Consider the following 27,133-nt stretch of genomic DNA (forward strand, 5'->3'; position numbering starts at 1 on the left):
GTATTCAGTGAGCTCATATTCCACTGGCTATAAAAATTCATGGACAAGTAATTACAATCTAGTTTTAGAAGTATAAGGATTTGAGTAGGTGTTAGGGTGGTTCTGTGGACTAAGAGCTGAGCAATCTGCTCAGTGCGGTCAGTCAGAGACCCTGACTGATGGTGCTTATGCTATCTACCTCCCAAAGGTGGCTCTGGAGACCACCCTGGTATCTATCCCAGTGACCTAGAAGGAATAGAACATGAAGGAGGTCACCCAAGGGAGGTTCATAAGGGCCAGGTCAGGAAGTGGTGCCTATCTCATCTGCTCCTTTCCCACTGGGTAGAGCCCAGCCATGTGACCACACCTAACTACAAGGAAGAAGGGGAAATGTAGTCAATCTCTGTGCCCAGGAGCAAGAGGAAACAGATTTCAGTAACCTGTTCACAGAGTCTGTCAGATTATGGATTTCTCTAATGTTAGTTTGAAAAATTTACTTTTTTCTAAGCTATTTGTTGCAGTGAATCTTACACAGCATTTGATGGGGGGGGGAACCATCACTGTCATGTGCATTTGACATTGGCATGTGGCATTTCTGAACTCAGAGGTGTGAGGAAGGGAGCAAGCGGAGTATAACCCTGTGTCCAGCTGAGCTGCAGGAGTAGGAATGTGGGGCACACCTGTTTCCCACCTTTTACAGCCATCCGGAATTAGAAGCTTGCCACAAAGGAAGAGTGAGGACCTTTAGTAACGTGGCATTGAAGCCTCATCAGGGCAAAGTAACAAAACCAGAGTCCAGAGAGACAGCAGTCCCCAAATCAGCCCTGTGCTTCAGTATATGACAGAGGAAAAGCAGTTATATAGTTATCTCAAACTCTGACTTTAGGTCACTTTTGAGTCTTGTCTATCTAGCATGTCAAACTAACATGTTATAGATGAACTTTGGAGTAAGGTAGACCTGGGTTTGAAATCCAGATCCCCAGTTGCTAAACTCAGGAGGTTACTTGACCCCTCTCTGTATCTTGCTGTTATTATTATTATTACTTTTTGAGATGGAGTCTCACTCTGTCGCCCCGGCTGGCGTGCAGTAGCGTGATCTTGGCTCACTGCAACCTCTGTCTCCCAGGGTTCAAGTGATTCTCCCTGTCTCAGCCTCCCGAGTAGCTGGGATTACAGGCACCTGCCACCAAGCCCAGCTAATTTTTGTATTTTTTAGTAGAGACGGGGTTTCACCATGTTGGCCAGGCTGGTCTTGAACTCCTGACCTCAGGTGATCTGCCCCCCTTGGCCTCCCAAAGTGTTGGGATTACAGGCGTGAGCCACCACGCCCGGTCTGAATCTTGGTATTCTTATTTGTAAAATGGAACTAACAAAATGCCTATTCATCACACTGTTGCATGAATGAAATATGTTTATACTCAGAAGATACTTGGTATAGTGCCTGGCACATGCTAAGCTTTCACTCCATGACAGCAATTACTGTCAGTAAATTGGGAATTATAATTCCTGTCTTGCAGAGGTTTATGAGGATCAGTGGGAGAATGTCACAGAGCCTGATCACAGAGCAGGCATTCAATAAGTAGTTGTAATTATTATGGCAGTATCACTGGCCACATACACCAGCAAGGCCTAAGATGCCCCAGGGGACACTCGGAGTAGGACCCAGAGATGGTGTTCACATATGGTATGTTGGTGGCTGATTCGTGGTGAGGAGCAGAGAAGACAGTTATTAATATCAAAAGGAAGAAATGAATTGAAGTGTCTTTCAATGGTGACTACTACACAGCTGAGGTCCCAGGAGGTCTAGAATGGTCCTAGCCATTTCCTCAATCAAAGTTACTCAGCTTACTATATTTTCAGGTTGTCTTCTCAAAGACCAGTGCAGTGGATTTTCTTCTTCATCTTCCCATCAGCTTCCTCCAACTTGTGTTATTCTTCTGGGCCTAGCATCCTGTCACCAGCACTATTGTCACTGGAAGTAGTTCCCTGCATTGTCTGGCTCTTTATCCTCATAAAAATCCTATGCTTGTCACTCCATATCCAGCTGAAATGCTACTGCCTTTTTGATATCCTTCTTGGTACTCCTGCAGATACAGTCCATTGCCATATCCCACGGTGATTTAGACATAGCCTTGTTGTGATACTCACCACCTTATATTAAAGTCATTTGTTTATGTGCCTGTCTCCCCAATAAGCTAGTGGCCCTGCCACTTTAACTGCAGAGTTCCTCGTCCTAGCTTGATGCATTCATGCATTAGGTGCTCACTCACTGTGTGTTAAAGACATTTGTGGAATGTTCCCATTGCACCTGGAGCAAGAGAGTGAACAAGAGTGGTCACCACACCATGTCCAGGCAATATCAGGTCCTCCTATCCTTACCTCCAAAATATACTCTACTCCACTCTCTTCTTCCCATATGTATCACTCTCACTCTGTTTCAATCAATTCATTCTCCATCATCTCACACCTCCACTCATTCTTTTCTCTACAGCAGCCAGACCTTCTTCATAAGTACACATTATGTACTTCTTGAGTTAAACCCTCCAATTGTCAACATATCATACTTGGAATGACAACCCAACATCTTACTGTTTCTCATAAAGCTGAGCACTCTCTGACTTTCTGACCTCTCCAGCCACGGAGGTTGCCTTTCCCTTCATCTAACACACCAAGCTCTTTCCTCCCCTTGCTCTTGGCAAGGCTGGCTCCTCCTTGCTGTTCAAGTCTCAGCTCGGATGTTTCCTTTTCAGAGAGGCTGTCCCTGACTACCTAATCTAAAGTCATACCACACTTTCTCACCTCACCGTTTTATATTTTTTTCAACATTTGACAATATATGACTTCATCTTGTTCATTTCCCTGTTGACTTGTTTATCACCTATCTCCTCCACTTGAATCAAAGTTCATTCTGCAAGAGACCTTATTTTAATCATGGTTGTATTGCCATGAGTGTCTAGAACAATGTCCGGCACACAGTATATACTGAATTAGTGTAGGTACTTTTCTAAGGATTTTATCATTCTACATTTCTTTACATTAGGATCTCGGGTAGAACTGTATGTCTTAGGGGCTCAAAGGCTGAGTAGATGCTAGGCTTCCAAGCCAAAATGCAGAGTATTGAATTCTGCTAATGCAAGAGTTATTTTTTGAATTATCAACAGCTTTAAGTCCCATAAAAACAGTGCACGAATGAACAAGCAATAACTACACCAGACAAATGTTCTAATCTTGTATGAGTTGTGTTCTAGCAGAAAATGGCTCCTTCAATGTACTGAGAATAAATTTTTCCCTGAGCACTGGTCTTTGGGGACAATTTGCAGAAGGCAAACTAGTAAAGAGACAAAACCAGTGTGGCAGCTTGACTCTGTGGTTATGTTTCAGCAGAGTGAGAAGTGAGGCTCATTGGTGCACTGAAACTGACTCATTGGTTCATAAGAGCCTATTATGCTCACATCTTCCCAGCTCCTCATGTCGCTAACATGAAATGAACATGGTGAAAGTGTTTATGTCCTGGAAACTGGCAGTGTTACAAATCAGGGCTTTGAAGAAATTGTGTGTTCATGCGTGTGTGTGTGTGTGTGTTTGAAGTGCTGTTTCACTAGTACACAATTACAAATCTTCATTGTGTTTTGGTCCTGGGGAATGGGAAAGAACGAGGGGGCAGTGGATGGCTGGGCAGGACTCAGGATTTCTAGGTGCTGTGGTGACTGACAATATTAGCTAAAGTGCTTTATACACACACATAAGCACCCATGCACCTATTACCTAAGAGTAATTGCAGCATTTTATTCTGAAGCAAATGCTTGGCTGTCATTCTGATTAAGCCACTAAGAGGTTGTTTCTGCAGAGGCAGGCTGGGTGACAGTTCTGTAGGGCTTATAAAGAAATGAAGCTTAGACTTTTTCAAGGAGTTGGTAATCCCTCTGGCTCCAGGATGATTTTTTCCCCCCACTTCAGACGCAGAATATAGAGGTTTGACAATTTTTATCCCTGTGATTGTGACAGATTGTAGTAGAAAAAGCACTGGAGGGGGAGTCAGGCATCCTACAAAACACCTGGATGACATTGGACAAGTCAGTTAATTTTTCTTAGCCTCTGCTTTAGTATCTATAAAATAGAAAACATGATCTGACCTGAGAACTCATTGAATAAAGATGAAGATTTTGCAAACAGGCATGGAGCCCATTGGGATGCCCATAAAACATTAAGATATGAAATAGTGAGGGGTGTGACTGAGACTCCTGGAAAGTATAAGAGAGATACTGAGAAAGTCTTTGAGGAAGCTGGAACATAGACAGATATCAAACTGGTCTCTATAAATCTTGGTGAAGTCTCTGATAGATCACAGGCTTATCAAACAAGTTAATTCCTGCTATTCGTTGCTATAAAATAAACCACCTCAACCTTAGTGGTATAAAACAACACCCATATATTATGCTCACAGATTCTTCAGGATTCCATGGATTTGAACAAAGCACAGCAAGAACAGCTTGTCTGTGCTGCAGGCTATCTGGGGCTTCAGCTAGGAAGACTTGAATGGCTGGGGATTGTTCAAATAACTGAGGGGTGGGATTTCTCTACTAGGTTAACTGGAAGCCAGAAATCAATTGGAACTGGCTACCAGGTGCCTACAGATGGCCCTTAGATGTAGCTTGAGCTTGCTTCAAGCATGGTGGCTTCAAGATGGTCATACTTCCCACATGGCTGTTTAGAGCTCCAAAATGAAGTGTTCCAGCAAACAAGGCAGAAGAACATGACCTTTTATCACCCAGCTTTAAAAGTCACACAGTGTCATTTATGTTCTACTCTATTAGTCAAAGCTATCCTAAACCTGCCCAGATTCGAGGAGAGGGAATATAGACTCCGCTTCTCCATGAGAAGACAGTTTAAGAATTTGCAGCCATTTTTAAAATCAATGAGCTAAAAGTCTTCTTGAAATAATAGGAGTTATTAATAAAAGTAAGTTGTGTGCAAAAAGTAATAATAAAAATAAAGACAATGATACAATGATAGCTCACACTGTAGTGTTTATGTATGCCAGGAACTGTTTTATATACTTTAATTTACCCAATCCTCATAGTAATCCTAAAAGATAGAAGCGTGGAGAGGTGAAGTCACTTGGTCAAACTCACACTGCGAGTGATTGACAGAGTAGGAATAGCAGCAACTAACGTGTATCAGGCACTTACCACGTGCAGGCACTCTGCCACACACTTTTCATGGATTGTCTTACTTAATTCTCAAAAGAATCCCATAAGGTAGGTATATTATTTATACTACCTTATGGGTGAGAAAACTGAGGCCCAGTGAGCTTAAATCATACAGTTAGGAAGAATTTAATTCTCAACACTGCCTTCCCCCAAAGCCTTGTGCTCAGCATGTATGCAACGTAAGAACCCACGAAGGAGAGCAAGTGAAGGGCCTGGGAGCAATGCTGCTGGGGCTGCTGGTGGAGCAAGGTTTAGACAGAGGAGTTCAGTGCTTTGATGGAAATGAAGGAGGAGAGTATTCTGAGATGAGATGATAATAACTCTATGTCTCTGAGTGTGTGTTGTGTGTGTGAAAAAGAAAGCTCAACTCAATCTAGCACACGTTGATGATGCTCATCTGGTGTGTCCATCCTTGTTCCAGTCTCCATGACGAGGACAGAGGAGCATCGTCCAGGGGATACCTGACCTGCACCTACTCATCCCTTCCCAGGGCTCAGCATGTTTGTATTTCTGTACATTCTCCTGTTGAATCTTCTAGAGTCTCAAGGTTTGGCTTATTAGCATCTTCATTTTACAGACAAGGAAATGGAAGCCTGGAGATGCAAGATGAGCAATATGAAGTTAATATGAAGTTACTCAACATGAAGATCAGAGCTCAGGCAAGAGAGACCTTCATCGTTGTGCCACTCCAATCCCCTCATGAGATACAAAGAGATGAGATGATTTGCTCCAAGTCAGCACAGACAGAGGCAGAGTATGCACCAGAACCCAGGTTTCTTGATTCCAGCTGTTCATTCATCTCACTCATCATTTCAAACACATCTAGATTGCAACCTGCTTTTGGAGACCTTCCCACCCCTCGATAGACCAGAGAAGTTAAACATTTCTATAACAGGGAAGCATCTTCCAAGCTCTTGTTGTTACTCTTATTACCCTCTATTGCCATGTATTTCTTATTCCTATGTGGCAATGAGGACAGGAGATGAGTAGGTGCAGGTCAGGTCTCCTCTGGACGATGCTCCTCTGCCTTCTTCATGGGGACTAAAACCAGGATGGACACACCAGGTGAGCATCTTAAACACTTACTGGATTGAGTTGAATTTTCTTTTAAACACTGCATCCTAATATCTCCACAGAACCCAAGAATAGAAGGTGCTTAGCAAATATTGGCTAAATGAATGATAGGATGAATCCATGAGTAAACAGACTAGGGTAAACAAATCTGGTCGAACAAAAGGGAATTGAGGGGGTTATCTTTGAAATATGACTCAGAGTCAGAGAGGCAGAGAGAAGAGCAAGAACATTCCTGATGCGGACCAATTCAGGAGCAAAGGCCGAAGGCCACATGGGGCTCCTGATATGGGCATCCTAGAACAAAACTGCAGCCGTTTGCATCTTAGTTTGAAATGAGGCTGGAGATGGAAGCAGGGAGCCACAGCGGGTCTCAGAAATGTCAGATACCATGGGCACTGTTCTTCTTGTATCTGGGGCTGCTGCTGGTTTAGGCTTCCTCTTTGATCTGGAAGTCACCATGCTGAATCATGCCTCAGTCACTGGCAGCCTGGATTCCCCTTCATAAGCACTGGTATTCTAGAACCGCCCCCCCCCCCCACCCTTTAAAAGCAGACACCTCAGCTGCAATTCCCTGCTTAATTAAGGAGTGAGTCAGGGTGGTGGCTTAAGACACAATTTCCACTGTGCTCCATGCTCCCTTCCTCTTCTCTCCCTCCAATGTTATTTCAAGCACATAAACTCACAAGGCTTTGTGAGGAGTGGAAAGAATGTGGGCTCTGAGCTACCAGACCTCCTGGAAAATCCCAGCTCTGTAGTTCACTTGCTATGGGACCCTGAGCAGAGACCACATCTACTCTGGGTCTCAGTTTCCTCAACATAATGTAGGGTTGTTGTGAGAATGGAATGGTGTTAAACATAAAGGACTTTGCAGAAAATTTGGGGTACAGTGATGTGCAGTAAGGACTAAGAGTGCCTTTGGTTTGGGTCTGTGTGTCCTCATTCTTACCCTTCAAGATGTAGATGGCAGGGCCATTTTGATAGAGGTCTCCAGCGGATTCTGGGAACAGTTTTCTCCTTCCTTCTTCCTGGTTGGCCATTGTGGATCATTCCTGCAAAATTACTTTCTGTGGTTCTCTGGGGCTGGAGGGCATAGCTCAATTGCTCTTGAAACTAAACCCTTTCACAACCTCCTGGGCAGCTGCCAGACCCTGGTGCTAGCAGGACTACATGGGCCAGGTTTCTGCTTTGAGGATTTTACTGAATTGTACAGACACACAGTCTCAGGTCTTTTTTCTTATCAACTCTTTGGTGACATGAACAGGCACCAGAGTAAGGTCTCTTTACCTGAATGCTCCTGCTCAGAGTTGGTGAATCTGTGGAATTTGTTTTTGCTTCCTGACTTTTGGATGGGCCTTCAGACTTGGCTGTAGGACTCGCCGACCAGAGGCCCCCAGATTCTTGTGTGGAGTGCCTACTCTTCCTTCCTCACTCCATTCCTCACCTAATGTAATTTCCTTGGATTCAGACAAGTGCTAGTGGTTTCCTGCCTCTAGTACACCTAGCCTGCCCCAGATTGGGCATGCACTGAGTGTGTGCACTCTTTTTATGAGTATCCTCTGCTCACTCCATTCAAAACTGTCCTATTTTGTACCTCATCTGCTCAGAGATCCTCTTCTAGCCTTGGCCTTGCTGTTCTTAGGTGTTAATGAGTAAATATATGCTATCTTTCTCAGTAGGCATAATGAACCACTCTCCCTCCACCAAAATAGCTATAACACAGGGCGCTGAGGCACTGAACTGAGAGTCATAAAACTCTCATTCCCAGCCCCACTACTTAGCAGTTTTATAATCTTGGGCAAATCACTTATTCTCTCTGAGCCACAAGTGTTCATATTTGGAAGGGTGGGGCTAATTCTAATTGCCCTATTTCTCCCCACCTACCTCCCCACAGTTCCATTTACTGTGAGAATCAAATAAGATAATGCCTGTGAAAGTACTCTGTAAGCCAGAAGCTGTTATTATACAGAGGTGACCTATTATTATTAAGAACTGGTTTTCCTGATTCTTCCAGCTCCCCAATCCTCTCTATCCCCTGAGCTGGCTCGAGGCTGGAGATCTGTAGAAGCACACCTTTGGGGCCAGAGCCTAGAAATCATTCTGCTTTGCCTACCAAGGAATCTTCTTAATTCCTCTTATTTAAACATGTGGATTCAAAGAAGAAGAGTTGAAAAAGTCTGACACCAAAATATTTCTTTGTTTGGCTTTTTAAAATCCTAGTGCAAGCTACCATGTTAAGCCCCACACCAAACCCAGACAGAAAACCCTGTTCATGCAGATGCTCTAGGTTTACATCCAGAATGAATGTGCTTGGCTGACACTGCTCCTAATGGTTTCCCCAATCTGACCACTTTCTGGGTCCCATTGCCACTCTCTTTTTGAAGTCACTACTATTTTCCAGAAGCCTCTGCCTCCAGGCTTGCTCCCTTCATCCATTCTTATACCCATATGAGCTCTCTAAATGCTTGTCTCTTCATATTACTTCTTTGCTTAAGCCTCCACACCATGAGTCCACATTCTCCTCACAGTAAAGTGCACTTGCTGTAAAAGGGGCTCCTGATGAGCTTTACAGACTTGCTCCATGACTTCTCACCCCCCTGTGCTTGATCCTTAAGTAATTCTGTTCAACAGGCACCTTGTTCTCTGTTCTACCTCTTCTTCCTGTAGGGCCCGGCTTAGATATCACCCACTTATGAAGCCTACTTGAACTCCCCTTGACAAAGTGAGGAGCCCTGCAAATTTTTTCCATAACATCCCTCTTTTCGCCTATAGTACCCTTCTCATCCTTGATCATTGTCATGTGTTAAGATCTGTCTTCTCCAGGAAGCTGGAAGCTCCATGAGGGCAGACACTATAATTGTCTTGCCCTTTCATTTCATAGTCATGGTACCTAGCCCAGTGCCCAGCCATGAACAAATGAATGGCACGGGTAAGTCAATGTTTAAGATTTTTGCTCTGGAAGCCAGGCCACTTAAACACTTCATGGAAAAACACAGATGAACTCATTTTAGAGACGGATGAACACATTATGGAACCAAGTATGCAACCCTTAATTTTCTTCTCCTAAACCTCTCAGCACATGCCAACTAGCTAATGTTGCCTAACATTTATTGAGTGCTTCACTTGTACTAGGCACAGTAATGAGCATTTTACGCAAGTCAACTCCGTCAACCTTCATAGCCATACTCAGAAGTGAGTGTTATTATCCTGCAGCCACTGATGAGACACTGTGGTTCAGAGAGACTGAATCACTTGCTTAAGGTTGCCCAGCCAGCAAGTGAAGGTTTCCTATTGACCTGTGTCTGTTCTCCTCTAAAATCCATGCTTTTAATCACTGGACCAAACTGCATGGGCTTGGGCACCAGAAATGTACAGGTTTAAGTTCCCAAGACTTACTAGCTGTGTTCATTGAAAAAAGTTAGGTTTCCTTCTTGTGCCTCATTCTTTATTGAGTGTCTGTGAACGAAGCGAAATAATGTTGTAGAGCACTCGGTATTTAGTAGGTTCCCAACTTTCATTGCAAGTCAGTAAGTTAGAGATAGAGCTTAGATGCTTAAAGTTCAGGCAGTCCTAAGAATTAAGACCGATTGCTTTCTTCTTTAACATCCCTGCACAGTGGGGAGGTTAGCATATAATTGAGCTTCTTGCATCCTGTGGCATTTAACACTCCTTGAGGCACATTAATCTGTCCTTTGACAATTGAGTCTGTGAGAAAATGCTTTTCATCAGAAGTCTGCTGCCTTCTTGTCCTACTTGCTCAGAGCCTTTGGAGAAAGTCTAGTCACTGTGTCACCAACACCTTCCTGGCCATCTGAGGGCAGCTGTCATGCCACCACTTCAGCCTATGGACTCTCACTTTTCCAGAGAGGAGGATGCCAGTTTTTCCACGTTTTTTTTTTTTTTTCTCATGGAATGAGTCTTAAACTCTCATCATCCACCCAATTGCTAGTTTAGAACAAACTCCAATGTATCTACATTGTCTTAACCTATAATGGCTAAGACAAAGACTTAGCAACAAGGATTTTCACTGCAGTATTGATTACATTGTGAACAAATGTCCAACAACAGAGAACTGGCTGAACAGATTACTGCTTATCCGTATGAACTAATGGCCATCAAGAATGACTATGGGAATGAACATTTATTGATCTAAAAGATGGTTACAATGTAATAGTAAATGTAAAAACCAGGTTATAAAATAGAATGTAATGCATGATCTCCAATTTTGAATAATAGTATTCATTTATATATGGAAGAGAAATCTGAAAGTGTTTAAAAGAGTAAAAGTGTTTATCTCAGGGTCACGAGATTATGAGGGATTTTCTTGTTCTAAATTTTCTATTAAGGGAGGAAGTAATAACTTGGTGGTTATGAAAATGGACTTCAAAATCGGACAGACTTGGTTTTAGTCTATTTTCTGCCACTTAGCTTCATCACCTGAGTTTCATAATTTGTAAAGTAAGGCATGTAATAGAGTTTGCTTTAGTATTGTTGAGAGAGTGATAAAACTAGCTTTGTTTTTGGAGCGCTTGCTATGGGCTAGGCACTTTGTGAAGCGATTTACATGCATGCTTTTTATCATTATTCCCATTCACTATATGAGAATGAGGCTCAGAGAGGCTAAGGAACTTGTCCCAGTGCTACATTCAAGGGGATGGTGACTTTCCCTCTTCTTAGTACTTGAGTTATTTCAATGTTGTTAAAGTGGAAATCTGTTTTCCTGTCATCCACATCTCCCTGCTGACTCATTCTGGAACCACTTTGACTAAAACCCCCAGATATTTTCGTACTGGCCATGTCTCCTCTATTCTCCGGTTGTGCTTTGTCTTATTTTTTTGGACTTAAGTGAACTTATTATTGAGCAGACAGGTGGATGACTATGAGGAAGTCCGAGAATAAGCTTGTAATTTGTCAGTAAAAAGTTGCTGATTAAATTCTACTATAATTTGGCAGTGAAAAGTTGCCAATCACACTGTAGAGCCACAGGGGTAGTAAAATGCATGAGCTTTGCATTTTCCTTTTTTTTTTTTTTTGCTCATCTTGAAAGAGTGAGTGCTTCTGATGGAAGAATGAATAGGGGAAGGTGCCAGGATGGATCCAGCAAGGATGTCATTGGCCAGGGCTCCCAGGAGAAGCTGGAGGATGGAGTCCTTGGAACATAATGCGGGGCACATTTGTAAGAGTGGGAGCCAGACCCCTGGCAGACCAGGAGTCTAATTCCTGCTCTTACTCACCTGCTATGTGGCCCTGAGCACCTCACTAAATTCTCTGAACTTCATTTTCTTATCCTCAAAATGTGATAGGGACTTGGCTGAGTTGATTTCAGCACATCCATATGAACAAATGCTAAGCAGCCATCAAGAATGACTACAGGAATGAAATTCATTTACTTAAAAAGATGGTTATGATGTACTGGTAAATGCAAAAAGCAGGTTGTAAAATAGAAGGACATGTATAGCACTCATTTATAGATGAAAGAAAATCTGAAAATCAGTGATATGACTTGGATGTTCAGCTTTCTGTAGCCAGTAGTACTTATTTTGTGGGAATTTTAGGAGGATGAAAATGAGATTGTGTAAGGAAATGGCTCAGACAGTGCTGGGATCAGTTTTAGTCTCATCTCTTCCCTGTGAGCCCTTCACTCCCTACTGAGTGACCTGATAAATGTTAAAGAACAAGAGAACAAATTCACATACCAAGGGCTCCATGACAAAGGTGGGAAAATTACAGAGTTAGAAATATAAGGGAGCTGGCCCAAACTCATCCTATGTTCTCATTTTAATAAATTTATTACTATTTTTAAATTTTCAACATGTCCATGATACAAAAAATCAAATTATACAGGAACACTTAGAGAAAATAGTAAAAATTCCTCTTTATTACTCTTCTAATCTCTTTTGTCTCTCCAAAGACAACCAAGGGTGAAGGGCTCTCTGTGTATCTCTCTAGACATTTTATTAGGGATTTGAAACATGCATGTTCAAATGTACAGACTCCTCACCAACACTATGAATGGTCCATGACTTGAATGTTCGTGATACTTTTGTGATGAAAATAAAATGCTGGCTAGAGAGAAGAGTCGAATGGGCGCCACAATCTTAATTGTTTTTCCATGACTTTTTGGCCTGGGTTGGATATTAACAAATTCAGATGTCTACTGAATTTAGAAATGGCAGGAATCCTCTTGACATTCTAACATTTCCATATGGCTAAAGCTTTTAGCTCTAGTTATTATACTTCTGCTTTGGAAGACAGTGCCTCAAACCAGATCTCTCTCCTGAAGGACTTGGCTCCTTTAGCCAGAATGATCCTTCCCAATTCAAGGAGAAAAGGGGACAGGCCCAGGAGGAAATATGTGCCTGAATGACAAATTGCGTGAGTCAAAGACATTTATGAAAATGACAAACGCTATTTCAGAGGAGGAAGGCAGTTGCTTCTGCTTTCTTTTTTCTTTTGAGAATGGGTGGAAGGCCTTCAGAGATGGTGCTGAACACAACACTTTGCAATGAGTAACATTTCAGGGATAATATTAGCATTAATGCTCCTTTGATTCCTCAGTTTTGGAGAATATTAGTAATTGGGGCCAATCCAAAGCACTGAGTGGATTATTGAGGCACAGCAAAAGCTACAAGGATTTTCATTGCATAGATTCTTTACCTCCCTGCCTAAAGACATTTATTGTGATATGCGATTTTAACAAAAGGCAGAGACACAATGCCTTACACCAAGTAGGCACCTAATTGCTGTTGATTGATTTACCTCAATTGTCAGCATTCTTGCAGACCATTCATTTATTCATCTGCCCATTAATCAAAATGTATTGAGGTAATGCTATCTGCCAGGCACTGCGTTCTTTGTATCAGTGTGGGCACAAAAGAGGAAGTGATCAGTTATCCTCAAGGCTGTGGCAAGGACAGGCTTTCAGAGGAGAAGACATCTGAGAAAGGTTTCAAAATAGGAATAGGAATTTGTTAGGCAAATGTGGGGGGATGGTATTTCATAAACCATAAATGGGGGAACAGAGTTAACAAATGTAGGAAATATAGGAGGGGCAAGATTGTGAGGCTGAAAGTCGTGGCCCTGACTGATTGACATGACCAAATATTCATTAGAGAAATATCACCTTTAACTCAACTCAAAACTGAGTTTCATTGAACTGTCAATTTACTCAACAAACATTTATTCAACAACTTTGCACTGTGCTGGATGCTAACAATATAATGCTGACAAGTTTCTAGTGGCAATTTTCCTAAAGGCTCGGTAGACACTATTAGAGCTTAACCTGACAGTGATTACCATTATACTGGACACATGTCAAAGCACACCCCTATTTAAGGGACATCCACTGTGGAGACAACATTCTTCTGCGTGTCCTGCACAATGCAAAGGAGTTTTTTTTTTTTTTTTTTTTTTTTTTTTTTTTTTGAGAGCTAGTCTTGCTGTGTCTTCAGGGGCACGATCTCAGCTCACTGCAATCTCCGCCACCTGGGTTCAAGCGATTCTCCTGCCTCAGCCTCCGAAGTAGCTGGGATTACAAGCACCCACCACCATGCCTGGCAAATTTTTGTATTTTTAGTAGAGACAGGGTTTTGCCATTTGGCCAGGCTGGTCTTGAATTCCTGACCTCAGGTGATCCACCTGCCTTGGCCTCCCAAAGTGCTGGGATTATAGGCAAGAGCCACTGCGCCCGGCCACGAAGGAGAATTTGACACACTCTTTTACTACCTTCTCAAAATACAAATCTAGATTTCAATGTGACTCATTGTTTTATCTACTGCCATATACTCTGATTAAACTCTGTCTTCTGAGAGATAACTTATAAATGCCTTTGTAGGAATCATAGCCATAGCTTTAAGTGTAATCTTGGGTTCAGCTCTTTTGTCCCATGAAGAAGAAGTGACTTGTCTGATGTTACATAATGAGAGTTATCAGATTGTAAAGGAGAACTAAGGCTGCTGATATCTATGACACTACATTATATTGCCTCCATGAATAAAATGTTAATGTCACCCAATCAGTTCATAACCAAAACCATAGTGGGATCGGCTCTGAGCTCACAGTTACTGTGATTCTATCTTCTGTTCAACCTACCTCTACCTCCTCCCTAATTCTAGAGTTTAAAGGGCAGTAAACTCAATTTTGAACATGCTGCCTTTGGTCTCCCTCAGTTGGCTGTCTGATCTTTTGTGCACCTGTCAGTTTTCCAAAAAGACACACTCAACCTCACCCTAGAATCTTCATTGGAAAGCCCTTTCACTTGCTACTCTATATGTCTGTTTTGGTAGACAAAACCACAAACCCAGATAGGCAATTAGGGATTAAGGGCAACAGTGGTTTGGGATTATTTCAGCTAATTGCTATCCTATGTGAAAGAGTGCATCATCTCTGACAGCTGGCATGAGTAATCGTCACTGTTTTAGCAGTAAGTTTATACCTTCTGTGTGATAGGGACTGCCAATGCTGTTTTGACTGGTTTATCATCAGAGTGGTGAATGTGAAAAGCTATTGTATGTATCCCATTGGTTGTTGTGACAATTAAATACAACAAAGCCATCACATTCTTACTATCTGCCTGTTTATAATATGCATTTGATTTAGCTTGACTGTTTTTACTTTTTAGACTCTGTGTATCTCCGACCCTTGCGAACATCGCACCCTGTGCCATTATTTTCTGCTGTTAATGGCCGATTGGCTACGATGCCTTCCTTTCTTCTGTATTGGGGTGGAGGAGTGATGTTATTTGCATATAGTTAACCAGAATGCTCTGCCAATGATCAGTTCTCTGCTGGCTGGGAGACTGAGCTCGGGAACAAGCTGCAAGGTGTAAATGGGCTTTTGGGTATGCTGATTTATGTTCTAATTTATACTCATGTGACAAGGATTGAACCCTGACTATCTTAGCTGGGGTGGAAAAGGTCCCTGGACAGGGGCAGGGCGGGGAATTTGATGTCCACATATATCCACTTTTAGAGTTTTAGAGTTCTTTGGAAATAGGGATTTTTTTTTTTTTTTTTGGTCTGTCTCAGACTGCCAAGTAGAAGCCCAGAGAAGGAGGAAGTTAATTCACATTCTTACTTTTTTCTAAGGGTAAAAAAAAAAAAAAAAAAAAAATGCACCAGCTCATTTTCCATCTCTGCTTGGGTCATCAGTGTGCATTGTGAGCCTGTACAAAGGCCTTAGAGGGAATGCTGCCGAGAGCATCACATTTTGTGTCTTCTTTTATATGAAATGTGCCACTTCCCCACTAACCCCGGCTCTGGGCTCTGCCTCTGCTCTCCTGATGGTGTGTTTATGGTGGATTCAGCATTCTGGGCCACACAAGGAAGCTGCAGGGGGTGTCCAAGTTCACATGTCCCCGCATTCCAGGCGAATGTTTCTGACATTGAGCAATGATATGGCTCTGCCAGGTTTAGGTCTGTCTGATTGGAATGCAACCCGAAAGGAAAGTCCCGGAATGATTCAAACACTCACCTCCCCACAACCCCTTCTTGGTTTTTTTTTTTTTTTTTTTTTTAATTCCTTTTTAATTCTCCAATGACAAACTCAGCCCAGCACTCTCGCTGACCGCATGACACTTGTTGGTGCTGATAAGTGCAACTTCCCAAGAGATAGGAATGCAAATCGTAATATTTTGTTGAGTCATGTGTACTCTGCGGCTGTTTCCCAAACATTGCATCAGACCTGTAATTGGCAGCTCCCAGTACTCTGCTGGATGACACCAAATGTCCAGGAAAAGCTCAGTCCATTTCTCGAAAAATGTAGTCTCACTCTCTCCATCTGCCTAGTTGTAACATCCTGTTCCTAAGGAAGTAGAACCCCTTGGGGGAGCAAGGGCAAAACCGGTTTTGCAGATAAGTTTGAAAAATATGGCTGTTGGCCTTTCCCACCCACTCTGGTCTCGTAGCAACAAGACAGCTGATGGTATCCACTAGGGGGAAAAAAAAAACAAAAACACAAAACAAAACAAAACAGAACAAAACAAAAATCATAGAACATGTGGGGGAGCCTGTCTGAATTGTTGCCTACAGCCTGATTTATTTAAACCTCCACTACATTCTTGGATGTGAAGACCTAGGAGTCAAGTCATGGGAGCTTTCCCTTGCCCTTCTCTTGACCTCTACGAAGCAGATAGAGGAAAATCTCAGAATGAGAGGAACTTTCTTCCTCTTCAAGAGTCTGCATTATCCGGGATGGCCATTTCCTTTGACCTCAGGAGTAACCACTTGAAAACTTGGACACATTTATAGAAAATTTGGGCTCCTGGGATGCAGTGCTGGGAAAAGCACAGGGCTGAGGTGCTGGAGCTTGAGGTACCAATGGTGACAGTCTCTCCCTCCCTGTGGGAGCACTGGCAGGAAATCCACTGTGCCCTTGTCCCCACCGAGGGTTGATTTTCTCCACTGCAAAGTAAGGAGATTGAATTAGATCTCAGTCTTCTCTTAAGGTACCTTTCACAGTGAGCCTATGGGAGTGGTGGTATGTGCATGTATGTGTGTGTGTGTGTGTGTGTGTGTGTGTGTATGGTGTGTATGTATTTATGTAAACTTTATATCATGTTTCAATCCAATTCTCTCTCTCTCTCTCTCCACAGAGCTAAGTGGTACCACAAGAATTCAAACCTAGATCTAGCCAAGTTTGAAATCCTTGTTCTCAGCTCCTACCCTATGCTGTTATGATCTACACAGAGAGGCACCACATAGCTAGTATTTTATGTTATACCTGGTGAACTTTCTATCTATGCTTATCAATTCATAGGAGTAGAATTGGGAATGTTGGCGTTTAGAACATGATACCCCAAAGTATGGCACCATGGCCTGCTGAGTACTTTGAGCTGAAGGACATAGGGAGTTCATAGAAGTGAGATCCTTTTGAAGTTCTGCTCCCACTCCTCTTTTTTGCCCAGAACCAGCCACAGAAACTAGAAATGCTACACTAACTTTCTCCCACCTTACTGTGGAGGAGCTGGCCAAAAAGAAATTCTCTGCCCTACCTTATTGGATAGCAGGTCATCAGACTCTCATTTCGGAGGAATCCTACCCCAAACCTGGGAGGAAGAAATGTCACCCAGAGAAGCCGAGAAGAATAGGAACAGACAGATCATGCTGAGATCCCCTCTGTTACCATTAGATCATATCCTCTTGCCTGATCACATTTCTACATGGCAGTCCATTCTTCATTGAATCTAAGCATAAAAATGGATAGTTTTCTGTAGCTCATTGGGTCTTCATTTTGAAGGTTCTTATGTCACACCAAACTTTCATTTAAAAAAATTATTATGCTTTTCTCTTGTCATCCTTTCTTTTGTTATAAGGGTGCCATCCTTATGACGAGGAAGGACGAGGAAAGATATCACACGTTTGTGCTCCTATAGGAAGTTATAGAGGACCTAGGGGTTAATAAAGAAACCTGATTTCACATCCTTGCTCTGCCCTGAACAGTTATGTGGCCTTAGGATTCTTTACTATGAAGTGTGAATAACAGATCCTGTCTGATCAGGTTGCTATGAGAATTAGGTGAAATGATGTAAAATACCTGACACAGTGCCTATAACCTAGTAAGTGCTAAATAAAAAGAGGGGAGAGCTTCAGAGAGACAGAGAGGGAGATGAGATATTGATAAAGTATAGGTTTCTTGATGACAGGAACTTGCCCTGTTTATCCTGTAACCTCAGCACACTGTGTGGCACACTGAAGATGATTGTGTTTTCTGAGTCAAACAGATGTCTCTCTCACTCTCTCACACACACACATGCTCACACACACATGTGATAGAGTGATGAATTCCACAATTTTATGTTGCTGGAACATCTTAGTAGGGCTCTGCATTTTACAGCAATGCATCACGGTTAAAATAACCAATGTGATCTGGCTGTGATTATTTCTTTCATTATTTAAAAATATCAACAATTGCTTTTCAAAGCACTTTGATTTTTTTTTTTTTTTGCCAGATTTTGTTAGGGTGTTTCTCTCTTTCTCCCGCCACTCTTTTTCTTGAGCACTTACTATATATCAAGTCCTGGGTCAGGTGTCTTATATTCATTGTTTTATCATTATTCCTAATATCCTCCTAGCAACTCTATCAGATAGGTTTTGTTATTTCCATTTCACAACTGAGGATCTTGAAGCTCAGAAACTGTGAGTCATCTAAGACCACACACCTGGTCAGTGGCAGAGAAAGAATTTGAACCTACATCTCCCTGCTTATTAAAGCAGAGGGTGGGGGCGGGGAGTAATTTATACATCTTTGGTCTTGATAATTGAGCTCACTCCTTCCAAAAAAAAAATAACTGCTTACTTCCTATCAATACTAGAGAATTTGGAGCACTTCATGTTTTCCTGGCACTGAGCTACATTCATTATACACTATCTTATTTAATCCTATTAATGACCCTGCATGGTAGGTAACAATTATTAGGCATAAATTTCAGAGAAGGTAATTATTGACAAGCAGGTTAAGTAATAAGCCTGAGTAACTGGGATTTAAACTTAGGTAGTCTGACTCCAGAGTGAGCTTTCCTCTCAAGAGTGATCCATTGATTTTATTCACGCCCACGAGATTATGTGGTCTTCATGCACTTGGGGAGCGTGATTGTGGCTTATCTAGAACTTAACTTCCGCTCTTTTTGGAGGTGACCATCACCTCCTTCTCTGCCCTGGGAATAAACAATAGAAATTGAGGATACAGAAGCTGTAGAACCCTAGGCCAATAGAGTTTAAAACTTGAAAGACTTCTTCAAGAGATCATCTAGTCTAATAATTTCCAACTATGGGGCATTGCTTGTTTAGTGGCTTATAAAATCAATTTAGTAGTTCATGGCTGACATTCAAAAAATGAGGTGAGTAGAATAGAAAACATGAGATTTTGTTGTACTTAGGGTGAAGTAGTCTTGAGAGCAGTAGTTTCAGTTATCTATATGTCAGTGTGTCCTGGGTCACTATGTAAAATGCATTTCTTACTGAGGTTTAAGTTTGAAAAGTTGGAAAAATGTTGACTTCATCCAGTGTTTTTCAAATTTTATTCCGTGGCATCTGAGGAGGCCTCAGATATCTTATGGGAGATAAGGATGGAAAAAGTTAAGTAGAAAGAATTTCAGAAATGTCTTCTTAGGTTTATCTGCCTTTCATGTTGGACTTTCGTAAAATATTTTATCTTAAAAAGAAGAACTTTACTGAAAAAAAAAAAAAAAGAATTCAAGAACCACTGATTTACCCCATTGGAATTGTGTTGTTTTGGGTATTGATTCATTCTTATGTAACTTCATGAGGTAACCGAGGACCAGCTATGTGCTCAGAACAGTGATGGCTGCCATAGGATATGCAGGAAGACTAAAAAATGTGGTTATCCCTGTCCTTAAATTGTTGATAGAAGCAATATTATATCAACTTATTTCTTACATCAACTATGATAAGAAAATACATGAAGAAGTTATTCAGAATATGGCAATTGATTTAAACAGGAATCAAAAGATTGCTACAAGAAGAGATATGAAGGGATCAAAGCTGGCTGAAGCAATGGAGATGAAATTGAATACGAAGGGTTGCAATTTGGTTCTAATCAGCTGCATAAATACAAGTGTAATATGAATTTAGTTGACAATAGTTCATCATTAAAAGTCTTAAGGTTGTGGCTGGGTGCGGTAGCTCACACCTGTAATCCCAGGATTTTGGGAGGCTGATGCAGGCAGATCACGAGGTCAGGAGATCGAGATCATCCTGGCCAACACGGTGAAATCCCGACTCTACTAAAATACAAAAAATTAGCCGGGCTTGGTGGTGCACACCTTTACTCCCAGCTATTCAGAAGGCTGAGGCAGGGGAATCATTTGAACCCGGGAGGTGGAGATTGCAGTGAGCTGAGACCATGCCACTGCACTCCAGCCTGGCAACAGAGCAAGATTCTGTCTCAAAAAAAAAAAAAGTCTAAGGTTTTTTATTGACTTCTCTGTGAGTTAACAGTGTGGCATGGGCCAAAACCCAAGGCAAGCTGATTACATTCAATGCATTCATGAACATACAGTACGGAATGCTTCTGTTGTGGAATTGCAGATATGATCACTGCACTTTCCAGCTTCTCCTATATGAGGTTCAGTCTGTCATTTATTCTGGTTTGGCCTCATGACTGGCTTTGGCCATTAGAATATGGTTGAAGTGAGGTTGTGTCACTTGAGCCCATTTTTCAAGCATGCAGTCTCCATTCTCGAACTCGGGGAACGCTGATACAGCCATGTGAATAAGTCCTGGTTAGCCTTCTGGAAGAAGACAAATAGTGTTGAGAGAGATCCCACCTGTTCTAGCCCAGGTCACCCTAGACCAGTCAATCTCTAGCTGATCTGCAGCTGATGCAGATGCATGAAATTACCAAGCCCAATCCAGACCAGAAGAATTGCCTAGCTGACTTCTAGAAGTGTGAGCTAACTTTTGGAATGTTTTGTTAGGCATCAAATCCTAACAGACGGACCCATTGTCTTGCACTGGCAAAGCCACTCTGGAAGACAATACCATGACCACATTTGATTGCTAGAAACATTCATAAACATTGGCTACAAATGTTTACAAACTAAAAGATGTTCAGATCAGGGTGGGGAGAAAGGCTCTGAAAACCAAGGAGTTGAGAAAGCTTAGTTTGAAAAGTAAAGATGTTTTTAGGAACATGAACTCCACCTTCTGAGATCTGAAATTAGTAGGAAAAGTGAGTTGAATAATTTGTAACTTCTGTGGTTGGTTGAATATTTCGCTGCAATTCTTGCCCCGTTGCATCCATTTTGTCATAGCCTTATAACAGGCAGCATGCACTTTCCTTCCCCTTTACCTTGGGATTAGATGTGTGGCTTGCTTTGGCCAATGAGATGTAGGTAGATGTTATAGAGTGCCAGTTCTGGCCCCATAAGGAACATCTCATGTTTCCATTCATTCTCCTATACTTCTGCTATCACTGTAATAACCTAGCCCACTTGGCCCACTGGTCCCAGATAAGGTGAGAAACGTGGAACAGAGCTACCTCCCACCACCCTTCAGCATGTTCCAGAGCCTTCCCAGCTAGCCCATACCTTCGTAAGTGAGAAATTAATGGTTATTGTACATGCCTCTGAGGGTGTGATAATGATTCATACCCAGAAATAGTTGGCCAACATACTGCTGAGATTAAAATTAGGATTAAAAAAAACATAAAATAATTAGGATCAAGGAATAGCTACACCAATAAAGTAGACTTCTGTTGCATTTAAGGAGGAATTTCTTTGCCAAGGAAGAAGAACTGGTGAAATTAGGAATTCTGTATCCTGAGGGATGTTCAACCATCAGCAAGATGTACATCGTCTTTGTAGCTGGAATGAGAATCAGACCTTCATTTCCTGGTGACCAAGATATCAAGTAATTTAGGGGATGAATAGTAGGTCATTTCAGCTGTGTTTCAGCAGAGAGGGAGGATGAGCATGGGAGCTTATGTGTGTGTGCAGTGAAGGTGTTGCTTAGGAGAAGCAGAGGCTGGGGGAGGTTTGTATGCCTCAACAAGATGCTGACCTTTGATCTAAACTTGTGTGCATTTGTTATTCAATCTCGAATTCCTCCCTCTTACCAACAAGTTCTGCTCCTGAAGATCCAGCTTAAGTCTAATTTTCTCTGACAATTTTCTCTGACCTTTCTAGCCTACAGGGACCAATGCATTTCTGAATTTTTTATCTTGGCTGTAATTTATATGCTGTCTTTGCTTTTCCTTGACTTCTTTTCCAGGCTGTTAGATGTTTTCCATGTACTCACATAGCGTTTCCTCAAATTAAAAAACCTGTTACTCTGATCATGGTCTTGTCTCTTTCCTTAAACGTGTGAACTGGTAGAAGGCCAGGAGTATGGCTTATTCACTCTGGTGCCCCTGTATCAACCACAATGCCCAGCATGCCACGGGGCTTCAGGAAATAGTTCTTAAATGAGTGGACATGGATTTCTTTTGTCTTTCTGACTCAAGTATAAATTCCTTAAAAGGCTACTGGTACTCACATTCTCATAGTGCTCCAAGGCCTGTGCATTTATTCATTCAACACATATTTGATGAATGATCCTTACTGTGGCTTACAAAGTCCTATGTCACCTGGCTCCTAACCATCTCTCTGACATCATCTTGTGTAACTCTTTCTCTGAATCACTGACCATCGCTAGCCACATTCATTTTTTCTCAGTTTTTTTAGCTCTTAAAGTTCTTTCCCATCTCAGGGTTTTGTAGTTTCTTTGGCTACAATATCTTCCCCTTGATTTTCTGTGGCTTCCTCTTTCTTGTCATTCAGGTTCAGTTTGAACTTCTCCTTTTTTGAGAATCCTGTTCTGAATACCCAATTTGAGGTATCATCCAGCCTCTCTCCATCACATCTTCCAATCTCAGTTTTCTGCATGATATGCCTCACTTTCTGATAATTTCCCTTTTTCCTTCTTTTATCCCTCTCTCTCTGGCTCCTTCCCTCCCTCTCTCATTTCCTTCTTTTCTTCCTTCCATCCTTTCTTTCTTACTTCTAACTTGCTTATTTATTTAATTGATTGTCTTTCTCTGTTAAAATGTAAGCTTCATAATAACAAGCACCTTTTCGGTTTTGTCCACTGCTGTGTCCCTACTGTCTAATAAATATGTTTTGAATGAATAAATGAATGAATATGAGTCTAGCAGTCAGATGAATGTTGGGAATAGAGAGGAAAGAATTTAGACAAAGTTATTGTCTTTGAGTATTTTACAATTTTTTGCTGAATGAACAATCAATGTGTAAATGATAAAGCAAAATGAACAAAAACAAAATAAACAAACAAAAACAACCAACGAACCAATCAAACAGCAAAACAAAACAGACTGGATTGCGTGTAGCCCATCTGATGTGCTTAAGCCTCGGCTTTCTGTGCAAAATAGGAATAATAATACATAGTTTGCAGGTTTGCCATGAGGATTAAGTGAGGCAGTGAATGGGCAATAGCATATCATTCCTAGAATATTATACCTGGAATTCAGCAGGTGCTGAATTCCCAGAATGGTATTCTTCACTCCCCTGCCTCATCTCCCTTCTGATATGTGAAATAAAGTAATTAAGAAGCTCATATTAGTCTCCCATCTGAACCACTTCAGAGAATTGAACTCCAATTCCAAGTATGACTCCTAGATTTAAATCCCATTATGAAAATCTCTCTATCCCAAGTTCTCCAGAGCGTTAACAGTGGAGGTGGAACTGATGATAGTTCATTTGTGTGGCATGCACTTTGATTCTTTCAGAGCCTTTGTGTGACCTGGGAAGTCTTGTTAGTTGCTGTTCCACCACAATGTGGTGGGGAACTATGTGATAATTGGCTAAAAGCCACTGAAAAAGCATAAAGTGTCTGGAAATTCTATAGACAGGGCTGGTCTTTTGCAGAGGTGCACTTGACAACGGCTGGCGTTTCCTGAAACACCACCATTGACGAGTCAGTCCTTTAGGTTATATCATTGCTAGATAAAACAAAACAAAACACACTTTAGTAGTGATTTGCATGTTCATACAAGTTTGCTAAATAGCAGTGTTTAGTTCTAGACCTTTAAATAGATCTTGTTCAGCCCTGACATTCAAGACAACTGAAATATTCTGTGAGCAGAACTGTGACCACAACTATAATAAGGTTAAGTGAATCCATATTTTGGGATAGTTCTTTCTGAGGCTGGCTGGCTGTGTCTAGTGAAGAGGTCCCACAAAAGCCCTGGAGAAGGGGCAAGTTTAGCCACTGGAAGGGGCAAGGTCAAGGGCAGTTACACAAGAGAACTCCCAGAGTTAACTCATATCTTTTCCTACTGTTCCTAATCTATTTCCCTCCCCGCTCCACCTACATGGATGTGCCCTTTAAATATTTATTTGCCCACCTTTGCAGTGTGCGGTAGACTTTGTTTCACAAGTCAGCTTGATCCCTTTGAAGGTGTTTACTAATTAAATCAGGCTGGGAGGTTAGGAAAGTTCAGATATATTTATCCTGTATAAAGTAGTCCCTGGACCCAGGACCCCTAAACAGCCCTAGGGAGGTCAGCTACAGTTTCCCTGCTTACTTTCTTTGTTGGAGGAAGTCCTAATCATTGCCCAATTAAGCTGAATGACGCTGCTTCTTTTCCTACCATTGGCTCCTGGCACAATTCTAAGACAGACATCGGAATGGCTGGAGCCAGAAAGCTAAATGCTCTTAACAAGTATGTTTATGGGCCAGTTTCCCACACAGCCGTATGAAATTCTCACTCAGTAACACAGCATTTGAGCCACAGACACTGACTCAAATACAATATTGGCTTGGAAGGAAGAGTGCTGCTGTAGCACAGGTCATTTCCCTCTAATATTTTAAAATAGTATTTGTTTCAGGAGAATCGGTGCACATTCATGGACGTATGTGTCTGAGTGTATGTGAGTAGTGCCTGTGTGTATGTGTTTGTATATATCTTCAGCTAAGAGAGCTTTCCGAAGAGGCGAAACACAAAGTGAGTGGGAGATCTCTGTTGTATTGAGTCTTAGGGCAGCCTCTGCCTCAATACAACTCCATTGTATTAAGTTCAGGCTTATTTGATTCCCTTCATCCACTTTGTTCATTTTCACTGGTCTGATACAGAGTGAGAAATAGCTGATCATGATTACATGAAATGTCTGGTTTTGGTCTCAGGGAATCCCCTTAGAGATTCTTGTCTTAAAGGTCTCAACTAGTTCCAACAGCAAGGCCAACCACTTCCCATTTCTGGAGCAGTGGCATGAAGCACTTGGGGGTGCCTGAAAGCACACTGAGAATCATGCAGTTAGCACTGTGACAAAGCTGTGGGTGCCCATGGGCTTTTCTAGGCATGGCCTTCCTCTCATGGACAGAGTCTGGAGCATTCTGCTTTCTGCATCTATGGGTCATCAGTCACAGGGCTGCCATGTCCATAATCCACAGTCTCTTGCTATTTTTACCATGAAACTGGGAGCACCTTAACCCTGTAAACTCAATCCCTAGCTCTGTGCCCGTTAACACAGAATAAATAGCTAGTAGTGGTGTTTCTGGTTTAAAGAGCCTGCACTTTTTAAGGTTTTGATGAATACTCCCTAATTATTCTACAAAAAGACTTTACCAAGTTCAAGTTTCTTTCCCAATAATCTATGGCAATAATTTCAATCTCCCTCTTCCCTTTTTTTTTAATTTCTAGGTAAACATAAGAAAGGAAAACTTTTGTACGGTGAATTTGGCTAAAAAGAAGAATGACGTCTCTGGGAACTTTTGCTGCTTAAAGGAATGAGAGCAAAATCCTGGCATGACCATGATCCTTCAGTGAGCACCACTGTGTTGCTGCATTCTGTCTGGCCAATCTAGTCTATAATAGTTTTTTGTTTTGTTTTGATTTTTGTGTGTTTTTTTTTTTGTTTGTTTGTTTGTTTGATGGAGTTTTGCTGTTATTGCCCAGGCTGGAGTGCAATGGCATGATCTCAGCTCACTGCAACCTCCTCATCCCAGGTTCAAGCGATTCTCCTGCCTCAGACTCCTAAGTACCTAGGATTACAGGCACCTGCCACCACACCCAGCTAATTTTTGTATTTTTGGTAGAGATGGGGTTTCACCATGTTGGCCAGGCTTGTCTCGAACTCCTGACCTCAGGTGATCCACCTGCCTCGGCCTCCCAAAGTGCCGGGATTACAAGTGTGAGCCATCGCTTTCGGCTATAATAGTTTTTATGCATCATATTAATTCTGGGTTTTTGCTTTAAAAAGGAGCCTTTTTTTTTTTGTAGGGAAGTAAGACTGGATGGTGGGTTAGCAGGGGACTCGAGAAAAGGCAGTCAGTGCTACAGGTGAAGGGATATTAACCTCAGGAGTGACCAGTGGGATGCAACCAGCCGTTGGGGCTTAAAACTCAAGCACATTTCTCGGATGATAATTTCAAAGAAGTAGCTAGTTTTGGTTAAGGCTGCCTCTGGACTATCCCCAGCTTCTCAGTGGAACTCGGTGTTTCTGAATGAATCACAGTAAAGAAGCATTACTTGTGGGATGTGGCCAACCTTTCTGTTCAGCTTTTATTGCAGAGCTGATGGCAACAGCTGGACTTTACAAAGGTGATGGTGGCTCAAAGCCTTTCTGTTCCACTGTGTCTCATAAAGTTTTATGAAGCCTCAGTCATCTCTTCAGCAGATCCTGTGTCATGAAGAAGGATGCAGAGAACACAAGGAGCACCCCATCCATGGTGCATCCCAGGTTTCTAAACCTTCCAGGGAGGGGAAATCAGCATTTTTGGCTCTGGCCAAGAAACCAAATTGTTGAAGCTATGGGACTTGTTCCAAACTGCAAGATCTTATTTGATGGGAATGATTGTAGCTTTAGGTAATTCTGCGGCTTATTGGCTTGGGTGAGAGCTCCCTAGTGTCTGCTGGAATGTGATGGCTGTAAGACACAGGGAGGAGAAATGGAAAAGGAGGGTCTTTATTGACCCAACAGAGCCTTGTAAAAAAGCACCAACTACATATATGCAGTCTGTGCATTTCAAAAGTAACAAACAAACAAAATCAATTTACCAACTCTTGGGAGAGAAAATGGATTATCATTCACTGCAAATTGTCCTAGGTAAACAGGAGAGTGCTATACCTGTGCAGAGAGAAAAGTTTTATATATGCTCAACTATGGGTCCTCAGTATAATACAGTCCCATCATGTATTTCCTGAGACATCTACTAAGGAGACTTCCTAGAATTGAATCTTTCTCATCTTTTTTTCTCTTTTCTTCCTCAAGTCTTCTGTGACATGTGATAATACAAAACAAAATACAGGTCTTAGAATAAATGTACCTGGAATCACGTCATTGTGAAATGTTGGGCTTCTTTGACCCTCGGTATTCCCATCGCAAACCAGGAATAATAAGACCTGCATTTCTCCATTGA

General features: G+C 41.9%; 1 long non-coding RNA gene across 1 annotated transcript in view; it reads left to right on the top strand.

The window, feature by feature from the left end:
- The window catches only part of LOC134731006 (uncharacterized), a 35,395-nt gene extending 8,494 nt beyond the window's left edge, over positions 1-26,901 (top strand). The window contains exon 2 of the long non-coding RNA XR_010113031.1: positions 25,416-26,901. This is a non-coding gene — a long non-coding RNA (uncharacterized LOC134731006). The remainder of the gene's footprint in view (positions 1-25,415) is intronic.
- Positions 26,902-27,133: the final 232 nt, after the last annotated feature.

The sequence above is a fragment of the Pan paniscus genome, chromosome 7 (genome assembly GCF_029289425.2).
Source record: "Pan paniscus chromosome 7, NHGRI_mPanPan1-v2.0_pri, whole genome shotgun sequence".
NCBI lineage: Eukaryota > Metazoa > Chordata > Mammalia > Primates > Hominidae > Pan > Pan paniscus.